Source organism: Podarcis pityusensis, assembly GCF_964106645.2.
Source record: "Podarcis pityusensis genome assembly, chromosome: 16".
NCBI lineage: Eukaryota > Metazoa > Chordata > Lepidosauria > Squamata > Lacertidae > Podarcis > Podarcis pityusensis.
In genome coordinates, this window is record NC_138041.1 from 25,179,529 (window position 1) to 25,202,205 (window position 22,677).

Consider the following 22,677-nt stretch of genomic DNA (forward strand, 5'->3'; position numbering starts at 1 on the left):
TCCCCTCTTCCTCCTCACCTCCCCACCCCATCATCCCTAGCTGATTGGGGTGAAGAAAACCATGAACACACTCAATTCATCAAACAGTGAAAAGTAAGAGTTTTTCATTAACATTTCCAAACTCCGCAAATGACAAGTTTTCAGCAAGGAAGAAGAAGACGGATCTGACGAATCTTTGGCTCATGCTTGTTCACCCAGATGGTAATTTTTACTGAAGGTGTTTGTATAGAAGAGAAAGTTAAACTGGGTGGGTGGGTGTGTTGGAGAAAGTGGGGAGGGAGGGAGCATGTGAACATAGCATGAAACATAGGGCATCGTCTTTGGAGTGAAAAACAAAGCATTACAACTATACAATAGTGTCCTTATCAGTTGGCCTTAACAACATAAGGTATTTTTAAAAATAAAATTAAAAAGTTGAAATATTTAGGGTTCTGTTCAACAGAGTCATACACAAAGTAGACCCAGTGAAAACAAGTTGACAAGTTAAACAGACAAGCAGACTGAAGTCAAGCAACTAAAAATGATTCAACTTTGCTTCTTTAAGTTCATTGATTGCAAACGGTATGGATTAAATGGATGCAGCTCTTTCATCGCATTGCACAAATCAAGATGGCATACGAAGGACTTCCCAAGTGACCTCTCATCCAGGCACTGAACAGAGTTGGACCTGCTTAGCTTCAGCAATGTGGCTAATAACAATAATGTTATTGTTTATATGTTGCTCATCCGACTGGGTTGGCCCAGCCACTCTGGTCCTCTCCCAACAAAATGTTGAAAACAAAACCACACATCAACCATTAAGAGCTTCCCAATACAGGGCTGCCTTCAGGTGTCTTCTAAAAGTCATATACAGTGGTACCTTGGGTTACCTATGCTTCAGGTTACATACACTTCAGGTTACAGACTCCGCTAACCCAGAAATATTACCTTGGGTTAAGAACTTTGCTTCAGGATGAGAACAGAAATCGTGCAGCGGCGACGCAGTGGCAGCAGGAGGCCCCATTAGCTAAAGTGGTGCGTCAGGTTAAGAACAGTTTCAGGTTAAGAGCAGACCTCCGGGACAAATTAAGTTCTTAAGACAAGGTACCACTGAAGTTGTTTATCTGTTTGACATCTGATGGGAGGTTGTTCCAGCAGGGAAGGCATCACTACCAAAAAGGCCCTCTGCCTAGTTCCCCTGTAACTTCACTTCTCACAGTGAGAGAACCACCAGAAAGCCCTTGGAGCTGGATCTCAGTGTTGAGACAATGGGGGTGGAGACGCTCCTTTAGGTATACAGGGCTGAAGCTGTTTAGGGCTTTGAAGGTCAGCACCAACACTTTGAATTGTGCTCAAAGTCAATGTAGATCCCCTCACACCATGCTCTGGGACCAGTTGTCTTGAGAACACACTACAGTGGGCCATGACCAGGCATCCTGTCTTCTAAGGCATTCAGTTAAAGTGCTGCCCTTCACCAAAGCAAAACCCAAAGCAAATTCTGAGGTGCCATTTCAGGAATTTCTGCTGTTTCGGTCTGCCTTCAGGTGTCTTCTAAAAGTCATATAGTTGTTTATCTGTTTGACATCTGATGGGAGGTTGTTCCACAGGGAGGGCGCCACTACCAAAAAGGCCCTCTGCCTAGTTCCCCTGTAACTTCACTTCTCAGGGAACCACCAGAAAGCCCTCGGAGCTGGATCTCAGTGCCTGGACAATGGGGGTGGAGACGCTCCTCTAGGTATACAGGGCTGAAGCTGTTTAGGGCTTTGAAGGTCAGCATCAACACTTTGGATTGTGCTCAAAGTCAATGTAGATCCCCTCATACCTGGGGGATCTGGGACCAGTTGCCCTGAGAACACACTGCAGTAGGCCATGACTAGGCACCTTGTCTTCTAAGGCATTCAGTTAAAGTGCTGCCCTTCACCAAAGCAAAACCCAAAGCAAATTCCGAGGTGCCGTTTCAGGAAGCCTTCCCCAACCTTTCTGCTGTTTCGGACTGAAATTCCCATCAGCACCAACCAGCAAGGCCATTTTGGGCTACAGCCCTTATCATGCCTAGCCAATATGCCGACATGTTGGAGCTGAAGTCTGAAACAGCTGCAAATCCCCAAGGAGGAGATGGTTGGTCTATATGGCATTTCACTCGGTGCCAAGAGACTACCAGTAAGATCAGTGGGACTGGGAACAACCACAAGAACATCTGAGCATCACTTGCTTGCCCAAAGCGAGGCACATGCTCCTCTCCTTTCTTCCAGCCTCTTCTCCTTTTCGCCATTCTCACCACCTGAGCCACATAGCTCAACAGAGAGACAGGCAAAGATGCTGGGCATCTTTCGTGATGGGACTGTCCTCCCGTGCATTTCGCTATGGCAAGTTAAGAAGGTGCTGCATTAAGAAGCTTTAAGAGCATTAGCATCAATCAGCGGCATTAGCCATGTGGTCAAACCACTAAGATGTTGGTTTGCTGGAGTGAAAAGATAAGCCGACTCTCCACCGTGGATCTTTCTCTTATCTGGACTTAAACCATAATCTACTTAAGTCCATTGATCTCAGGAGGTGTACAGCAGGGAGATTCAAGTCTGGGTCCTCACCAGCCAAAGTGCAAAATGTACCCTTAGAGCCAGGTGGGAAAGGCTGCTGTCTCCCTGAGACAACTTTGGAAGAGCTTTGCTGAAAAGTGCATGATTAAGCACGAGCCAGAAAACACTTTCAGTAGTGCTGAAAAACAGCTCCTTTCCTTGGCAACTACCCAGAACTCCTTGTGAAACTCTGATTCCATTTCCCAAAGCCCTCCTCTGCCCTTCCTCTCTGCTGCCTTCATTTATCCTCAGTGATATTGTCACAGTCTTCAGTGATACCATCAGGCTACCAAATCTGATAAACTGTGTTGCATCTTGTGTCTGTATTTAGAATCATAGTTGGAAGCGACCCCAGCCCTCCCTGCAATGCAGGAATCACAGCTAAAAAATCCCTGACAGATGGCCACCCTGTTAGGGGCTCGGCCTACACTTGAGTAGGACCCTGGCAGAGACACATGCCTGACTGGCATGTTCTCTCCCTCCTGGTCGATCGTCCGGGAGCTTCAAAAGCTTTCTTCAGCCCGAACATCACAGCGACCGAGGCTAACAGACATCGGCACACTTAGGGATCCACAGAGTTTGTTCAGTTGTGTAGCAGACCTCAGCAACTCAGCATTTTGGCTAATCTACTTTATTTACGTATAAGCACGCACGGAGCACTGCAACATGGCTCCCTCTCTCTCTAGCATCAGACAGCAAAAAAGCAAAAGGACAAAGGACAACAGCCCCACTTCACGGAACACAGTAACACAAACATCCTGTCTCCGTCACTTCCCACTCTGTGGAGTCAAAACATATACTGTCATGTGATAGACAAAAATCCCATGACTGCAATCATGGAGCAGGAATTCCAACCTCTCTTTAGAAACTTCCAATGAAGGAAGGTCCATCACTTTCCAAGGGAGGCTGGTCCACTGTTGAACTGCTCTACAATTCTATGATTTTATTGATTGCAGGGGTGGCCACGTTCTAAGGGAAGAGCCTTTTGGACTGACCCCAGCCACCTAGGCTAACCATTGCATCCTATTGGCCAGGGAGGAATATATAAAGCACTTCCTGTATTATGATGTACCAGTAACACAGCTGTTCCAAGATGCTGTGGAAGAAAGACGGACTCTCCCTTCCTTCTATAGTCAAAAGCCTTTAACCAAAGCTTTTGCACTAACTGTCTTAAAAGAAGATATAAATGACACATACAAAGAGCGGGGGGAGCCCTCCTAAACCCTGATCTTCAAAATGAACCAGACCACTATGCTGGAAATTACACCAAAGAGGATTTAATTTGCTTTTTGATCTGCTGCCTGAAAGGCTCGCTCTATCAGAGGAAGTCTCTTCATAATTTATTCACAAGTAAGCGCATTTAAAAGTCTGTCTGAAGTCCTCACAGTAGTGCAGGGTGGGAGAATTATTTTTATTTAAAAGGGGTGGGTGGAGGAAGAGACCATAAAGAGATTCAAAGTTCAATTTCTCAAAGAATCGGAGATCCACTTAAAGCACTGCAGAGATGGCTTTAAGAAACACTTTCCAGTTGTTTCTCATTGGAAAGCGGATCCCTTTGAGAAGAATCCCTCTTCCCAAAGGGAACAGCCACTATAGTTAGCTACGGTTTGTCCTCTGTCAATATTGGTCCCACAGAGTTCAATGATACTCCCAGAGAAACAGGGTTAGGATTGCAGCTAAACTGTGCAATCCTAACCAGGTCTAGGTAAAGGTAAAGGGACCCCTGACCATTAGGCCCAGTCGTGGCCGACTCTGGGATTGTGGCACTCATCTCGCTTTATTGGCCAAGGGAGCTGGTGTACAGCTTCCGGGTCATGTGGCCAGCATGACTAAGCCACTTCTGGCAAACCAGAGCAGTGCACGGAAACACCGTTTACCTTCCCGCCGGAGCGGTACCTATTTATCTACTTTCACTTTGATGTGCTTTTGAACTCCTAGGTTGGCAGGAGAAAGGACCAAGCAACGGGAGCTCACCCTGTCACGGGGATTCGAACCGCCAACCTTCTGATCGGCAAGCCCTAGGCTCTGTGGTTTAGACCACAGCGCCACCTGCATCTACTCACAAGTAAATACTAGATGTGCCTTTGGCTTGATCCAGGAGGACTCTTCCTATGATCATAGAAACCCATGGGATTTCACCAAATTCTCTCTCTCCCCTTTGATCATTTTTGAATGCAATTTATTTTCTGATTAATTGATGGTGAATTGTTGAAAAGCAAATGCAGGATAAAATTTTCAACACAGCACAGCATTACTTTTTAACCGGAGACACCATGGATTTAAACACAGGACATTATGGATGCAAATCATACTATTATAGGTTTGCGGGGGTCAGTTTGGATGATACGCATGGGTCCCTTTCCAAGCCTATTATCTTGTTTCTGTGAGGTTAGAATCTAATAAGGAGAGACCTGCTGAACCAGAAAAGCCAATTCCTTTGTTAAGGTAATAGCCTTGGCTGGCCAGTTAAATACCACGATTTGCATATCTAAAAAGGTTGCCATGGAGACAAATGGGTGGACCCTTTCCCACCTCACCTGGCTGGATGCCACATCATCCTAGAAAGGACAAAATAGGTCATGGGAGGCTGTGTGTGAGATGGAGTTTTGGCTGATGCATTCCCTCTAACATGTCCAGGAGAAAAACTGGGGAGCACATTTCCCGGGCCGCACTCCTGTGTGAGTCAAGTGACCTGTTTGAGAATATTGAGCCTCAAAATACACATTTTGGGTCTCCATGTTCTTGCACAAGATCACGATCTTGCACGTTTTTGGGCTCCATGCTCCCACAGGACTGTTCAGGTTTTATTGGGGCAATTGAGTATGTAGATGCTGGAAGCTGGAGACACAGAAACATGTCTTGCTCTGTGTTAGACTCAAAGCTCTTGCTTACGGATCTCCCTTGAAACCTAATGAAGAGGCAATATCTGTTGGAATGGTAATGCGGTGAGCCTCTCCATTCTCTGCCCAGGATGTATATGTGCGGCAATAAAACCATAAATCCTAAAGACACCACAGTCTCCATTGACCTTCATTCCAATGAAACCAAACCCTGGATAAGCCCTGAAGACTCTTGCAGCACAAATATCAGGGTACATGCAACCATTTGCTCTAATGCTAAGATATGGTCTCACACAAGATGGGGATGGGGTGAGGCACGAAGTTCAACACCCTGCCTCACCTTGTGGTAATTCCTGATGCCCCAAAGGAATTCAAGAGCTTAGGGGACACCCCCCCACACACACATGCTCAAAACCAGTGCCATAAGGGAGCCTTCCAAATAAAAATGACCCTTCATCCTTTAAGCAGCCTCCAGAACTCTCTCCAGGTCACATGCTCCCTTCATCTTACTGGTTCTGCTTTGAAACATGTGTATTGGTCTGGTTGGAATATTGTTCTTGAACCTGGTCAATATTCTAGCCAGTTTATTTGGGTGCAGGGGGGTACATCAAGCTTACTGTACAAAGGTAACCTTTACATTTATTGCTCCACCCAGTTTAGTCTCTGGTCGTGCCACCCACGGGCATGTCACCACCATAAGCTTGCCAAGAAGGGAACATGACCCTTGGGTAGAGAAGGAGACCCACCACCTCTACTTAGCACATCCATCCTACCCTATCTTGAAGCCCAACTGCTGGAGAAACATTCCTGCAGCATCATCCACCCACACTCATTTACATGTCGCACACTTGGCACAGAAACATAATCAAACTCTCTGGAAATGCTGTCCCCTAGGCTCACCTCAAAATCTCTTTGCCCCTTGGCTCACCCTCTGCTGCCGCCACCTCCACCCCCGCGAGCTATTGCTCTGGCAAAAGCAACCTTTGCAAGCAGATTGATTGAGCCAAGTGATCCTCTAAGCAGGCACTCTGCCTTGCAGAAGGAACGCAAGCCGGCAACGGGACATTTAAGGTTCCTTGTAGCTGAGCACTTCATCTAGTTTATATTTACAGCGTAATGGCTTTTCAGCCTCACTAACTTCCATTTCCAACAAAGAGACTTCTACTGTACTGCCCTCAGCTTAAGTGCTAACTACAGCTTCACGTTAATAAATATTTTAGACCTGGGGAACTTTAAACTGTGGCGGCTCCATGCCAGCTGTCTGCAGCCCCCGACGAGAGGGAGGGAGGGAGGGAAAGGGTTTGAATGTGCAAGAACAGAAGAACATCAAAAGAGTCCTCCATAAGAACAATGGACCATCGAGTCCAGCATCCCATCCTCACAGTGGCAAATGGGGCTGGGGGATATATCAATACATCGTCCCAAACTGGTTTGAAGTCAATAGTGTGATATCGGTTTTGTAATTTTTGACCTGGCAATATATTATGAATCATGGGGTGTGTGGGTGTGGGTATGTGCTATCACAATGTGGAGGAAACCGTGAAGCCAGCCAATGCCTCTACATAGTTCCATCTTTATTTCAGACATTGTGATATATCAGTATATCACAATGTTTAGCTGGTTATACGTATATCTGTCAGGGACTGGGCAGAGGGGGAATGGTGGAGGCTGCCTCCCAGCCTGACCCTTCCAGAGAAGAAGACAGTTCAGAATTACAACAGGGGGTTGAGGGAGGTCACAGCTCAGAGGAAGATGAGGGGGAAAGTTGGGAAATAGTGGGAGAGGAGGAAGAGGCAGAGCTGGAGCAGCTAGCTGACACGTTATCACTAGAAAGCATTCCAGACCCACCATCTCCCAGAACCCGGCGAGCCTTAAAAATAGGAGCTCAGAGACGGATGGCCCTACTGTTGATGAATGAGGAAGTGGGAGAGAAGAGGGGGTGGAGATTTACTCAGGACAAAGCCGTTATTCCAAGAGGCTGCATTCTGAAGCCCCTCTCTGTAAATATTGAATAAAAAGTAGATGGTAAAGAATTTTCCTTGTCTTATCCGTTCCTGGCAACCTGCCACGGGGGTTAGAACCTCTACAGCCTGACAATATCACAGTGTTGAAAACCAGATACAGTGGTACCTTGGTTCTCAAACGCCTTGGTACTCAAACAACTTGGAACCCAAACACTGCAAACCCGGATGTAAGTGTTCCGGTTTGCGAACTTTTTTCAGAAGCCGAAAGTGATTCATTTTGAGTGTTACGCTTCCGTTTTGAGCGCCACACTTCAGTTTTGAGGGTTACTCTGTCTGTTTTTGCTATTTATTTTGCGTTTTTGTGGCTTTTTTTTTGTTTTGCTTTTGTGACTGTGTGGAACCCAGTTCAGCTACTGATTGTTTGATTGTGTGACTGCAGTACATGGTTTATTGCTTTCATTTTATGGATCAATGATCCTGTTAGATAGTAAAATTCATGTTAAATTGCTGTTTTGGGGGTTGTTTTTAAAAGTATGGAACAGGTTAATCCATTTTGCATTACTTTCTATGGGAAAGCGCGCCTTGGTTTTGGAATGCTTTGGTTTTGGAATGGACTTCTGGAACGGATTAAGTTTGAGAACCAAGGTACCACTGTATTGCCCTGTCCTAATGGCCAACCAGAGGCCTGTGGGGGAACTTCAAGTAGGCTTTGAGCCTTCTCCCATCCTATGGTTTTCAGCAACGTAGTCACTGATAGCCCATGAATTTGTCCAATCCTTTTTTAAAGCCATCCAGTTTGTTGGCCATCACTGGCTGCTGGGGGAGTGAGTTCCGTACATCAACTATGTGTTGCATGAAGAAGGACTTTCTTTTATCCATCCTTCATCTTACAATCGTCCAAATGAATGGTTAGGCTACCATGCTGTGTGCGTCAGGTGAAGAGCTGGGGAAGAATATTTGCATTCAGTAACAGCATCAGGCCAAGGACTTCTTCCCTTGCAATACACAAGAACAGGATGAATATATCCACATCGAAGGAGGAGGAAGCCACAAATCCATCAGAAAAGTGGGTTAGCTCCGCTTGCCATTGTCTGCCTGGTCTGTGTTGTGGGAAGAATGGGCCTCTCTAAAAGAATATGCTGCCAATGGCATTGTATGGAGAAATTTAAAAAGCCTTGTTTGTAGGGAAATTGTGGGGGGAAGAATAGGGGGGAGAGATCCACTTGACTTGAAGAATCACAAGACAAAAAAACCACCCTCCACTCTCTCAAATAAGTGTCCCCTTCTGTTGCACGTGACATTACCTTGCAAAATGGATATGCAGAAGAACAGGATTTTCAGATGGCTTTGATTTCCTCGCAAACTGCAAACCCTATTCATTAAGAGGGAAGTTTGGCATTCATTAGAAGGTGCATTAAAAAGCCTTTGTGATCTTGCTAGCCTCAAGAATTAGACCTCAGAGGGCAATAAAAAAAAAGAAGAGAGAGAATGTTTTTATTGAATATCCTAATAGATACACATGGGTTTCATATTTTTTTACAAAATATATTATTTGCCTCCAAATAATTTGCCTCCAAAGAGGCACGGTGGGGGTGGGGAGATAAAAATGGGTCGCTCCTTTCCACAAGCTGTGTGAGCAAGGAGGGTTCAAACCTTGGAAATTACTACAGTACAGCTGGCCAATGGAAAGAATAATAGAATCATTGAATTGTAGAGTTGGAAGGGGCCACAAGGGTCATCTAGTCCAAACCCCTTCAATGCAGGAATATTTCACGCATCATAGGGCTCAAACCCATGACCCTGAGATTAAAAGTCTCATGCTCTAGCAACTGAGCTATTTGTCCAGATAAGAGTGAGAGGTGAGCCTAGGGAGAGGCATCAAGAACAGTGAAAGCTGGGAGCATCATTGATTTCCCCATCTTTGCTTAACCCAAAGGTAGGGAACCTGTGGCCCAGCACATCTTGCTAGACCAGAATTCTCATCATCCATAACCATTGGCCATGCTATCTGGGACTGATGGGATTTGGAGTCAAACAGCATGTGGAGAGCTACAGGTTCTTCATCTCTGTCCTAGGTGAATATTGCACATTTAATATGTGATCCCTGATTGGTTGGGACAGGTGTCTAGGACAGGGCTGGAAAACCAGAGCCCTTCACAGATGTTGATGGACTACAACTCCCATCATCCTGAAACATTGTCCAGTCTCTCTGGGTCAGTCTGGAAGACCATAGAATCCCCACTCATGCCTTAACCTGTTCAGGAAAAGCAGAAGGTCAAATGGCCTCACAGGTGCCCCTTCCCCACCCCAGAGCTTTTTCCCTAGAGATTTTTCATGAAGTCATAAGAAGAGCCTGCCTTTCATCAACTCCAACACCATTTGCTCTTGTGTTCCTTCTCTTCTTCCCTACCAGCCCCAATGGACAGCAGCCATCACTGGGATAGGATGAAGACGTTAGTGCAGGGTGCTGCAGCACAATTGCTTATGGGAGTGAGGCCCTGTCAGCATACAACACTGGTGCTCAGAGATATGCACTGGTTCCCGATTTGCTACCAGGCCAAGTTCAAGATGTTACTATTCGTATTAGGGAGAGGGAGGGTGGCACTGTGGTCTAAACCACTGAGCCTCTTGGGCTTGCCGATCGGAAGGTCGGCAATTCGAATCCCCGTGATGGGGTGAGCTCCCATTGCTCTGTCCCAGCTCCTGCCAACCTAGCAGTTTGAAAGCACACCAGTGCAAGTAGATAAATAGGTACCGTTGTGGCGTGAAGATAAACAGCATTTCCGTGCGCTCTGGCTTCTGTCACAGTGTCCCGTTGTGCCAGAAGCGGTTTAGTCATGCTGGCCACATGACCCAGAAAGCTGTCTGTGGACAAATGCCGGCTCCCTCAGCCCGAAAGCAAGATGAGCGCCGCCACCCCATAGTCGCCTTTGACTGGATTTAACCATCCAGGGGTCCTTTACCTTTACCTACTACAGTGGTACCTCAGGTTACATACACTTCAGGTTACATACACTTCAGGTTACAGACTCCGGTAACCCAGAAATAGTACCTCAGGTTAAGAACTTTGCTTCAGGATGAGAACAGAAATCTTGCTCCGGTGGTGCGGCAGCAGCAGGAGGCCCCATTAGCTAAAGTGGTGCTTCAGGTTAAGAATGGACCTCCGGAACAAATTAAGTACTTAACCCAAGGCACCACTGTATTAGTACATAAAGGCCTTAACAGCTTGGAACCAGTTTGCCTACAAGATCGCCTTACCCCATATAAACATCCATACAACTTCTTCAATCACTGGAACTGGCACCTCTACAGGTTCCACATAGCACCCATTTTGCATTTGTAACTACTCCATCTTTGAGTGTGGCAGCAACTACACTTCGGAACCCCTTGCCTATTGATACCAGGCAGGAGCCTTCGCTGTGGTCTTTTGGCACCCGCTAAAAACAGTTTAGAGAGTTTTAATCAGTTTTTAAGTTTTCAAATGCCTTAAATTAATGTTGTTAATTTTTTTCTTATTGATAATTTTATCATTTCAGCAAACCACACTGAGGGGGGGGGGGGGCTTTTTTTTTAATAGCCAAGTGGCATATAGATTGTACGAAATAAAATGAATGAATGAAGAGGCATAGAGCCCTGACATCTCCGTAGAAATTCTAGCCAACGCTCTTCTTCATCTTGATTTCCTTCCCTACCGATGTGAGGGAGATTGATCTGCTTGCAAAATTACCCTCATTCTAAGTTCTTGTGCACAATCACACACACACACACCCCACACACAAAAAATGACGAAAGGAGACTGCAGAGCTGAGAGAGACCCAGAATGGTATTTTGGGGAGATGGGATTCATGGGAAATTGCGGCACGCCAAAGGTTTAGTGATGAATCAGGAGACATGCACACAGGAATGGAGATAAAGTTTAAGGTGTGGAGCCCATTTGATTGCCGGGCTTCAAAGAGGCAGCAGCTGGCTTCAGAAATGTCTCACCTGGACCAGCGCTTAACAGGGAAATCCTGAGCATGCCGGTTTTACAAATGGGGCATTCAAAGGGTAATTGGACCTCTGCGCTTTTTTTTTGAGCCAGCATCCGGATGGAGCGGAAGGAGGACACATCAGGAATAACAAGGAGGCTGATCGCTGGGAGATCCACTTTGAGACAGCAATCGAGCAAAAGGCAACTTAATGGCAAGACAAGCCCAGTCATCAGCAGAACAAGAGGAAAATCAGAGACGGCTGCAGCAGGGCAAGTTTGGCTTTGTGAGACATATTTGGACCAATGGTGTGGATAGACGTTCTGCTCCTGGCACATTGAGGAGAAACCAGATCATCCCCACTCCAAAAAGGGGGGGGAGAAAGGTGGACATTTGGGAAATAATCCAAGCTCCAAATTGGTTCTTCGCCACCCGCTCCCTTCAGCCTTGCCTATTTGTGATTAGAAAATCCCAGGAGTTGTCACTCACGTCCTTCTCACCACAGCCACCAGCAGGCTGACATAAATTGGAGCGAGACCAAAGGAAATAAGAAGTGGTTAAGACAAGGCATGTTTCAACAACTGTCCAAAGTGTCACATTTTCAGGGGAAGCTGAACGAGAAGCAGCTCATAATGCATCTGTGACTCACCCACCCAGCGCAGGCTTCATGAATGCCAGATCTTCACCTGAAGTAAACATCTTCCTTGGTTGAGAATGATTGTTGTTTAGTCGTTTAGTCGTGTCCAGCTCTTTGTGACCCCATGGACCAGAGCACACCAGGCACTCCTGTCGTCTACTGCCTCCCGCAGTTTGGTCAAACTCATGCTTGTAAGCTTCAAGAACACTGTCCAACCATCTTGTCCTCTGTCGTCCCTTTCTCCTTGTGTCCTCCATCTTTCCCAGCATCTGGGTCTTTTCCAGGGAGTCTTCTCTTCCCATGAGGTGGCCAAAGTACTGGAGCCTCAGCTTCAGGATCTGTCCTACCAGTGAGCACTTAGGGCTGATTTCCTTCAGAATGGATAGGTTTGATCTTCTTGCAGTCCATGGGACTCTCAAGAGTCTCCTCCAGCTCTATACAATCTGGGGTGCTCTAGGGAAAGAGCTCCGGCTCGCTATCGGCAATGGGTGGTCTGTGGCTATCCGGGTTCAAGGCTGTTGCTTTAATTCACATAGCCCTAAACAACATGGGCACAAAGTAACGATGGGTATGCTCTGCCTCCACAATTGAAGGCGGTAATGTTTTGTGCTCAGATGTTGCCTGAAGTTTTCCCACAGGCCTTTGGTTGGCCACTGAGAGAGCAGGATGCTAGACGAGATGGGCCATTGGCCTCATCCAGCAGGCTCTTCTTAACATTCCTATATTATATGCTTCTTCTAGGAAGCCAACAAGCAAAACCTAAGTGCATCTGTCTGCAAAACTGGCATTCAGAGGCAATACTGCTTCCAGCAGTGAAGGCAGAGCATAGTCGTCATAGCCAGTAGCCACTGACAGCCTTCTCCTTTCCTTGAACCCGGATAGCCACAGGCCACCCATTGCTGATAGCGAGCCGGGGCTCTTTCCCCAGAGCACCCCAGATTGTATAGAGCTGGAGGAGGCTCTTGAGAGTCCCATGGACTGCAAGAAGATCAAACCTATCCACTCTTAAGGAAATCTGTCTAATCCTCTCATAAAGCCATCCAAGTTGATGCCCATCACTGCTTTCTTGTGGGAGTGAGTTCCAACCAGATGCCGCTTCTGGGAAGTCTTGCAAGCAAGAACTGAGTTATAATAATACAGCCGTACCTCAGAAGTCAAATGGAATCCATTCCAGAAGTCTGTTCAACTTCCAAAATGTTCGGAAATGTGCCTTCCAATTGCAGCCAATCGGAAGCTGTGGAAGCCCCGTCAGACATTCAGGTTCCAAAGAATGTTTGCAAACTGGAACACTCACTTCCGTGTTTGCGGCATTCAGGAGCCAAAATATTCGACTTGCAAGGCGTTCGACTTCTGAGGTATGACTGTAATAAAAAAATTTAAATTTATATCCCACCCATCTTGCTGGGTTCCCCCAGCCACTCCGGGCAGCTGACAACATATATAAAAACACAACAAAGCACCAAACTTTTAAAAAACAAAATATTCTATACAAGCAACAAACAAACCAATACACCAATAGAAACCAATAATTACAACAACAACAACAACAACAACAACAACAACAACAACAACCAGTTTACAATTATACCCAAATTAAAATAACCGCCAACCCCAACTAAACATTTAACCAACATCAACAGGACTTTCCCCCTTCTGATTCCCGGCAACCAGACACTTCTCACTCAATCTTCCCATTTCTTTAGATGCTGATATGAGCTGGTAGTGAACTGACCATCATCTCAATAGCATCAGGCAGGAAAGGATTTCTTAACCCTTTCCCTCCTGCTGCTTCACTCCCCCGAAACTGCTATTTGCATTTGAGGGAAAACAAGAGCTTCTCTCCCAAAGCTTCAGAAGAAGCATAATTCTTAAGGCTGCAATAAAGGATGAAGTAAGTTCCCTTTCTGCACCTTCCATTTTTCCCAATAATCACCATCCCTTCCAGGGGTATAGTATTTGCACTTAAAAATAAACAAACAAACAAATCTCATTTGGCTCTGAGTCCATATCACACAGGCAGCATAGCAAATGGAAGAAAAATCCCATTCATGAGGCAGGAGCTCATTTGCTGCTGACAAATGGGTGTGTGTCCCTGAGAAACTGGGTCAGCAATGATAGGCGACAGGCCTGCCTTTCATACCTGAGATGCATGACTCCCTCTGGGGTTTATTTTCGTCCACCCTGCAGTTTCCGTCCAGGAGAGCAGGGAGTTTCTCTGAAGATTATGACTAGTTAAGCAGGGGGAGAGCCTTTGGGTCTGCTTAAGTCACCTCAACAGCTGCTAGATTAGCTAGCAAGGCCTTGGGTCTCTTCGATAACCCTCATAATATCACCATAGCTGCGCTATATTCAGGGCAAGGCTGTCTGGGAAATGGGGGGATTAAGAGAAGAATTCATCAGCAGTGACTTCTCTGTTTCTCGTTTTTCTATTCTAAAGTTCAAGTCATCCCATTCCTGCATTTAGTTTGCACCTTAAAATAATTATAATGGTATGGGGTTGCTCGTGCGTAAGTTGCCGCCTCTCCTGGCTATGTTGCCTTGTTAAACCTTTCTGTCTGGACAGCCCTTCAATTCGTGGCTGCCTCAGTCGCTAGCAGAATCCGTCAGTGGGCGTTTCTTAAACCTTTTCCAACATAAAAGTTGTTTGACACCCAGTCTCCTCCTACTTTCTCTGCGCGGAAGTCTTCTGCGCAGGGAGGGCGTGGGTAGCGGAGGACCAGTGCTCTCCCCGCTGGTGTCCGGTGAAGAGTCTGGGAGCCCTCTCGCCGATGCCCCCATCTGCCCCTCCTTATTCCTGGTGTTGCACTGAATTGCTTCCCCATCTGCTGAGCTGCCTCTCTCCCTGCTGGGCCCTTCTCCAGCATCATTAGAGAGCCTCCCCTCCACCTCTAGCTCCGATGTCAGTTCCCTGACAATAATAAAAAAAAAAATCCACATGATAATTCATATGTGATCAACTCCCTCCCGGAAACCAGTGTCCCCACTGTAGAAGGACATGTGGATCCAGAATTGGCCTCCGCAGTCACTTACGGACTCATTGTTAAAACCGTGTTTATGGAAGACAATCTTACTTGGCTACGAGTGATCACCAAAGGTACATTTTTGCACATTACTTTCACAGATGTTGCTCACTTTCGTGCACACTACCCCCTGCTTGCATGTTTTGGGGCTGGTGAGCTGCATCACAAAATTCAGAGAAGTGTGACTCTTGAAGGACAGTGGCCTTCCGTTTCTTTTCTTTTCTTTTCTTTTCTTTTCAGAGGAAGAGTTTGGGTTTGATATCCCACTTTATCACTACCCTAAGGAGTCTCAAAGCAGCTAACATTCTCCTTTCCCTTCCTCCCCCACAACAAACACTCTGTGAGGTGAGTGGGGCTGAGAGACTTCAGAGAAGTGTGAGTGGCCCAAGGTCACCCAGCAGCTGCACGTGGAGGAGCAGGGAAGCGAACCCAGTTCACCAGATTATGAGTCCACCACTCTTAACCACTGCACCACACTGGTTCTCAGTGGCCTTCCTTTTTGGTAGCCAGAATGGCGAATTAGATGGATCCTCTTTAAAATGCAAATGGAAACAATTCCTAGGAGGTGGAATTGGTGTGTGAGAGTGAAAGAAGCTCAGCCACTTTTTCCCCAGCACCGAACAAACATACACAGTACAGACACTAGGAGCTGCTGCCCTTGCTCTGTCTGCTTGCCAACTCTACCCACCCGTCCATCCTTTTGACAACCCCCTTCCCCCACACCTGGCCAGACCTCCTCTCTTTACACTTTCCCCATACTTCATAGCTCATCCCATGCCCCATAACCTCTTAATGGAGGGAGGAGGAATTTCAGAGAGCAGTTTTCAGAAGCAACCTCTCTCCCTCTGTTAAGCCTCATGGCGGCTACATTCAACCGAGGGGGCCTAGCACTACACTGAGTGGTCTGGTGACCTTAACAACCAAGAGCGTCCTTGTTGTCGTCCTGTTAGGCTGGGTATGTAACAAAGGGGAGCACACTGGGGTGAAGGTGTCCTCTTTCGTTTGTCCCTGTGCTAGTTTCAGTTTGTTGGTTAGTTTTTTTCCAGTAGGGCTGCTTCCCATATGGTTTGGTACCAGTGGTCCATGTTCATTCCTGACCTGTCCCTCCAGTGTCTAGTTATACCCATCAATATGGCTAACTTGACCCCAAAACCCATACCCCCTCAAACACACAAACAAAACTCGCTGAAGTCAGCTGAAGGCAACCAAACAGGTCCTGCCCCCCACAATCTCTGTCACTGCCAACAAAAACAAATAAATTAGGGTTGCCATATTTTAAAGAGCTAAAAAGAGGACACATTTGCCGACTTCTACTTTTAACTATGGATCACTATAATGATTCTGCCTGTCATATGTCCTGGAAAAACAGGACATATGGCCTCCCTAAACATGACTTGAAATAGAACCTACCCATGTGAAACTGACACAAAAACCTTACGCATATACAATGTAAAATATTGAAAATTTACTAAGGTAAAGGACCCCTGGACACTTAAGTCCAGTCAAAGGCGACTTTGGGGTTGCGGCGCTCATCTCGCTTTAAGACCAAGGGAGCCGGCATTTGTCCACAGACAGCTTTCCAGGTCATGTGGCCAGTAGGACTAAACTACTTCTGGCGCAACAGAACACTGTGACAGAAACCAGAGTGCATGGAAATGTCGTTTACCTTCCCGCTGCAGTGGTACCTAGTTATCTAATTGCACTGGCATGCTTTCGAACTGCTAGGTTGGCAGGAGCCGGGAAAGAGCAACGGGAGCTCACCCCGTTGCAGGGATTCAAACCGCTGACCTTCTGACTGGCAAGCCCAAGAGGCTCAGTGGTTTAGACCACAGCGCCACCCACGTCTTATCTCCCCCCCCCCTTCTCCCCCAACCATATACTGTCTGTAACATCAGTGTCTCTCAGGGCTGCCATCTCACCCTCAGGATTGTGGGTGCCAGCCACCACAACACAGACGTGTGACGTCACATGCACGACAAGCCTTTGATGTCACATGTCTATCTTGCGGTGGCCAGCGACAGCAGCTCCTCTTCCTCTCTTCAGACAGCGAGGCACCCTTTTCCAGGGGGAAGGGCTCGGACTCGGAGGCAGAGAGACTCCAAGTCCAAGCCCAACCTCCCAGAAAAAGATGCCTTGCTGGCTGGCTGGGGAGGACGGAACTGAACTGCTTCTCTCTCTGAGGCAGCGCACCGCCGCCTACCGGTTTGTCTCCTTACTTTGTGGGTGCCCAAGCACCCACAGCCCCCTGGAGTTGGCTCCTATGGTGGATCATGTTAAATATGTGGGATGTAATCCACTGGGAGCAGTCAAATACAACATTCCTTGTTTTGCTAGAGTGGACATGCAAGGGAATGTTTGGTCCAGCCAGTCAAAACTTCCTGTTCCTCCTGGCCTGGAGCATCCTTCCTTGCATGTGACTAGTGGGTGGGCGTGACCTTTCCAGACCTGGTAAAAGGACAAGGCATGCTGCCACTCTCTTTTTTTCCATCTTCCTTTCATCCTATGAATGGGTGGCTGTCAGCCAAGCAGGTCATCTCCCTTATGGGGTAAACCTGTTTTTATACGTTTGTAACTTTAAGCCTTTTGAATTATGGTGCTGGAGGAGACTCTTGAGAGTCCCATGGACTGCAAGAAGATCAAATGTATCCATTCTTAAGGAAATCAGCCCTGAGTGCTCACTGGAAGGACAGATCATGAAGCTGAGGCTCCAATACTTTGGCCACCTCATGAGAAGAGAAGACTCCCTGGAAAAGACCCTGATGTTGGGAAGGATGGAGGGCACAGGGAGAAGGGGACAATAGAGGATGAGATGGTTGAATAGTGTTCTTGAAGCTACCAGCATGAGTTTGACCAAACTGCAGGAGGCAGTGGAAGACAGAAGTGTCTGGCGTGCTCTGGTCCATGGGGTCACGATGAGTCGGACACGACTAAATGACTAAACAAAAACAACTACTTTAAGCCTAAAGCCTGCCTTCAGGAGTCACACTGTGCTCTGCCTGATTCTGAACAAACTTTCTTTTTATTGCTTACGAATAAGACTGTGGTGTCTTTATTCTTTTAGGAGGGATTCAAGGGGTCTTACCAGGAAAATATTAGAACATACTTCAATCTGGACAAGCCAGATTGAATTGTGTATTGTCTTAAGAAACTCACACGAGTTCGCAACTAGTTTTCTGCTGTGTAAAGGGGAATGTAAACTCTGCTAAGTGAAAGAACTTGCTAGCGCAAGTTAGGAAGGATATTAATAAACAATATTGTTAAGTTGTGGGTAAACATATCAGACGACACAGCGATTCTTCAAACAGCTCTTGTTTATTCAGGCCAGAACAGAACAGAACTGAAGGGTTCAGCCAGCCTGCTTATATAGAGCTCCACTACAATGCAACAGTAACCATTTTCTGTAACTATCCAATCACTGAACATCACTTTCAATCCCTTATTTGCATATATGGACCTGAGTAAAAACTATCTACAGTATCCCCCTGCTGGCCCAGGGTGAGAACTTCAGTACATAACAAATATAATAATAATAATAATAAATTATTTGTACCCTGCCCATCTGGCTGGGTTTCCCCAGCCACTCTGGGCAGCTTCCAACAAAGATTAAAAATACATCAAAATGTCACACATTAAAAACTTCCCTCTCCTGCCACCCTGAACTTTCACACAGAATATAACCAATTTGTAGAAAGGACTCTATGAACTGAGACGCTTTATGTACTTTCGCAAGCCAAGAAAATATGCAATAAAAACAATTCAGCAACAACAACCCCATGTGTCTTTAGGTAAAGAGGTAATCTGTACCCTGCGTTTGAGAAAGTGCAACACCCAACAGCAGCATGGTGGTTGACCAAGAATGAATTTGTCCCTTGGGCTGAAATGATTCGGGTTGTCCACACCTGCTGTACTCCCTGCTCCAAAACCACAAGAAGAACAGAATCCTGAGAACCTCTGCCAAGAGATAAGATGCTGCTGAAGCCTGACCTCCTCCCCATCCTCCTGCTGCCCTGACAGAGCATGTACCTGTCATGGAAGAAGAAGTTTTGGCTCTAGCAAATCCACCATACTGATCAAAATGCCCTGGGAATTATGCAGAAAGTAACCTTTTAGTTTATTGCTCCTGTTTCCATTTCGGAAATGTCCTTCAAAATGCCAGGCAGTGATTGGATTGCGCCCTCCCCTCCTAAGGATGTGTTTTGTGGGGTTTTTTAAGGTAGATATAAACTGCATTCTGAAAGCACACTCTTTTTCTTGGTATTTTTTTAATTATAGCAAATCATTCATCTGATGCAAGGTTCTGTTTCCTTCTCTGTGTGTGGACATACCCTGCTTTCTATACTGTTTATATTTTTCACACACACACCATCCTTAGAACAAAGTTCTCAGGGTGACTTACAGCAGGTAAGAAAAAATGAATTAATATTCAGTGAAGCTCTCTGGATTCTGGAGATTGTCCCACACACTCTGCAAAGGCCCAGATCACAGTATTCATATTTCCCCAACTATTTCAGTTGGGCTGGTATAGACATATTAACCTCCCACAATTTAAAAAATAAACTATTTATGATTTTCAATTTTATGCATTTCACTAATTTTACAATCATTTTAACATTCCAAAACTCGACTTCCTTCCCCCTCTTTCTGTAGTTCCTTAAATTTGGGGTTTTTTATATAATTTCTGCATTTTCCAAACTATCTTCACCTAATCATTTATTCATCTACATTAAATGTATACTCTTATAAAACTGCAGGTTATTAAAATAACCCTGCCAAAGTTCTTATCCGTTTGCAGTTTGTTTGTAAATATCCAACAAACCATTTCCATTCTTTTGTAGAAAGTTAGTTACTTTGATTTTTTATTTCTCCGGTAAGTTTTGCCATTTCTGCATGTTCCGTAAGTTTTTGTATCCATTCCTCTTCCATCGGGACTTCCCCACTTTTCTTTGCTAGTGGGTTGTGTCCCATGTTAACCGGTGCCAGTGGAGGGTGCAATTTTGCTTTTCCAATTTGGGCAACGAATTGTGTTGGGGTTTGGATGCAGCAGACATAGGGAGCTGCTTTGTATTGAGCGAGACCATTGGGTCCACCCGACTCAGTGTTTTCCACACCTGGGGTAACCAAGGTGATACCCTCCAGATTTTATTTTATTTTTGCTGTAATAATAATAATAATAATAATAATAATAATAATAATAATTTACTTCTACCCCGCCTCCCCAGCCAGAGCCAGGCTCAGGGCGGCTAACACCAGTAAAATTACAATTAAAAAAAAAGCACAATTTAAAATACAGGTTAAAATATAATTTAAAATGCAGCCTCATTTTAATAGTAGCCCATAGATCAAAACCATAAGGGGAGGGAAACATAAGGGTCAGACTGAGTCCAAACCAAAGGCCAGGTGGAACAACTCTGTCTTGCAGGCCCTGCAGAAAGATAGAATCATAGAATCATAGAATCATAGAGTTGGAAGAGACCACAAGGGCCATCGAGTCCAACCCCCTGCCAAGCAGGAAACACCATCAGAGCACTCCTGACATATGGTTGTCAAGCCTCTGCTTAAAGACCTCCAAAGAAGGAGACTCCACCACACTCCTTGGCAGCAAATTCCACTGTCGAACAGCTCTTACTGTCAGGAAGTTCTTCCTAATGTTTAGATGTCAAGTCCCGCAGGGCCCTAGTCTCTTGTGACAGAGCATTCCACCAAGTCGGGGCCAGTACTGAAAAGGCCCTGGCCCTAGTTGAGACCAATCTAACCACCTTGCAACTTGGGACCTCCAAATGGTTGTCATTTGTGGTCCTTAAGATCCTCCGCGGGGCATACCAGGAGAGGCAGTCCCGTAGGTACATGGGTCCTAGGCTGCATAGGGCTTTAAAGGTCAAAACCAGCACCTTAAACCTGACCCTGTACTCCACCTGACCCTGTACAGTTCCCATCGTCTCTGGCCATTGGCGGAGGGGCTGACGGGCATTGTGGTCCAACAAACTTTGGCAAGGCTGGGATTGAAGGGCACTTGGTTGCTGCCTTCGTCCCACACCGCCCTCCCAGTCCCAAGCCAATTTGAGAGGCTGCGGTGATCCAAGGGCCACATTGGCCAGCCAGGCCTAGCTTGGCTCTGGGGTGTGTGTGTGTTGTCTGCTGGCACCAGCAGCGAGGGCTGGGCACCGACAAACTACTCTGCACTGCTATGTTCTGCCTCCACTGACAGAGGCAAGATGCCCCAGCATACCAGTCACTGGGCATCACAGGTGGGCAGAGTGCTGTTGTGCTCAGGTCCAGCTTGCAGACTTCCCACAGGCATCTGGCTGGCCACTGGTGAAGCAGAATGCTTCACTAGATGGACCTTCGCCTGATCCAGCAGGCTCATCTTACATTACCACATTGGCTACCCACGGTCTACAGCGATGAGACATCCCCAGCACCTACCAGAAGGTGCCAGGATTTGAACACTTCTACATGCAAAGCTCATACCTGTCAGGGACCGTGCGGAGGAGGGCTGCACTGAGGAGGGAGGGTGGGAACCGCCCCACCCCCTGCTCCTAATCAGGATCTTGAATCTTCCCAGGAGCAGGAGGACAGTATAGATTTGGAACAATGGTTTGCAGAGGGGACGCGGGTGGCGCTGTGGGTTAAACCACAGAGCCTAGGACTTGCCAATCAGAAGGTCGGTGGTTCGAATCCCCGCGAATGAGCTCCCGGTGCTCAGTCCCTGCTCCTGCCAACCTAGCAGTTCTAAAGCACGTCAAAGTGCAAGTAGATAAATAGCTACCGCTCCGGCAGGAAGGTAAACAGTGTTTCCGTGAGCTGCTCTGGTCCGCCAGAAGCGGCTTAGTCGTGCTGGCCACATGACCCAGAAGCTGTCTGCGGACAAACGCCGGCTCCCTCGGCCAATAAAGCGAGATGAGTGCCGCAACCCCAGAGTTGGTCACAACTGGACCTAATGGTCAGGGGTCCCTTTACCTTTACCTATAGTTCAGAAGGCAGAAGCTGGGAACTACAGTGGTACCTCAGGTTAAGAACTTAATTCGTTCTGGAGGTCCGCTCTTAACCTGAAACTGTTCTTAACCTGAGATACCACTTTAGCTAATGGGGCCTCCTGCTGCTGCCGCCGATCGATTTCTGTTCTCATCTTGAAGCAAAGTTCTTAACATGAGGTACTATTTCTGGGTTAGAAGAGTCTGTAACCTGAAGCATCTGTAACCCGAGGTACCACTGTTCTGGATGGGGAACAGCTAGCAGAAGAAACACTAGAAGAGAGAGGGTTAACAGATTCATAGTCTCTGAACAGCATTCTTTCCCCCCCCCCCATCCCTAAGGACAGGGAGAGCTCAGAGAGTGTTAGAACAGAAAGCGCAGAAGGTACAAGCTCATATTACAAGGCACAGGAGTGACGTACATTCATAGGGATGGAGGGGGGTGAGCCTTAATTGGGAGCACTGCCATTCTAGCGATACGCTTTCTTTTGTCTCTTGCTGTCTTTATTAAAGAAACTAACTGATAAGACCTTCCTTTCATTTGATCTGTTTATTGACTGACACGGGGAAGGAAGCCCATTCCCACAGCCTGACTATACCCTCCAACATTTCTCCAATGAAAATAAGGATGTCCCATTCCATCGTGATAATTTTACTATTTAGACCCCCACACATCTGACCAGGTTGCCCCAGCCACTCTGGACTGCTTCCAACATATATAA

At 46.5% G+C, this 22,677-nt stretch overlaps 1 protein-coding gene across 1 annotated transcript in view; it reads right to left on the bottom strand.

Annotated features, from left to right (window-relative positions):
* RTN4R (reticulon 4 receptor) overlaps positions 1–22,677 on the bottom strand; it is a 117,939-nt gene that overhangs the window by 63,337 nt on the left and 31,925 nt on the right. The window lies entirely within an intron of this gene.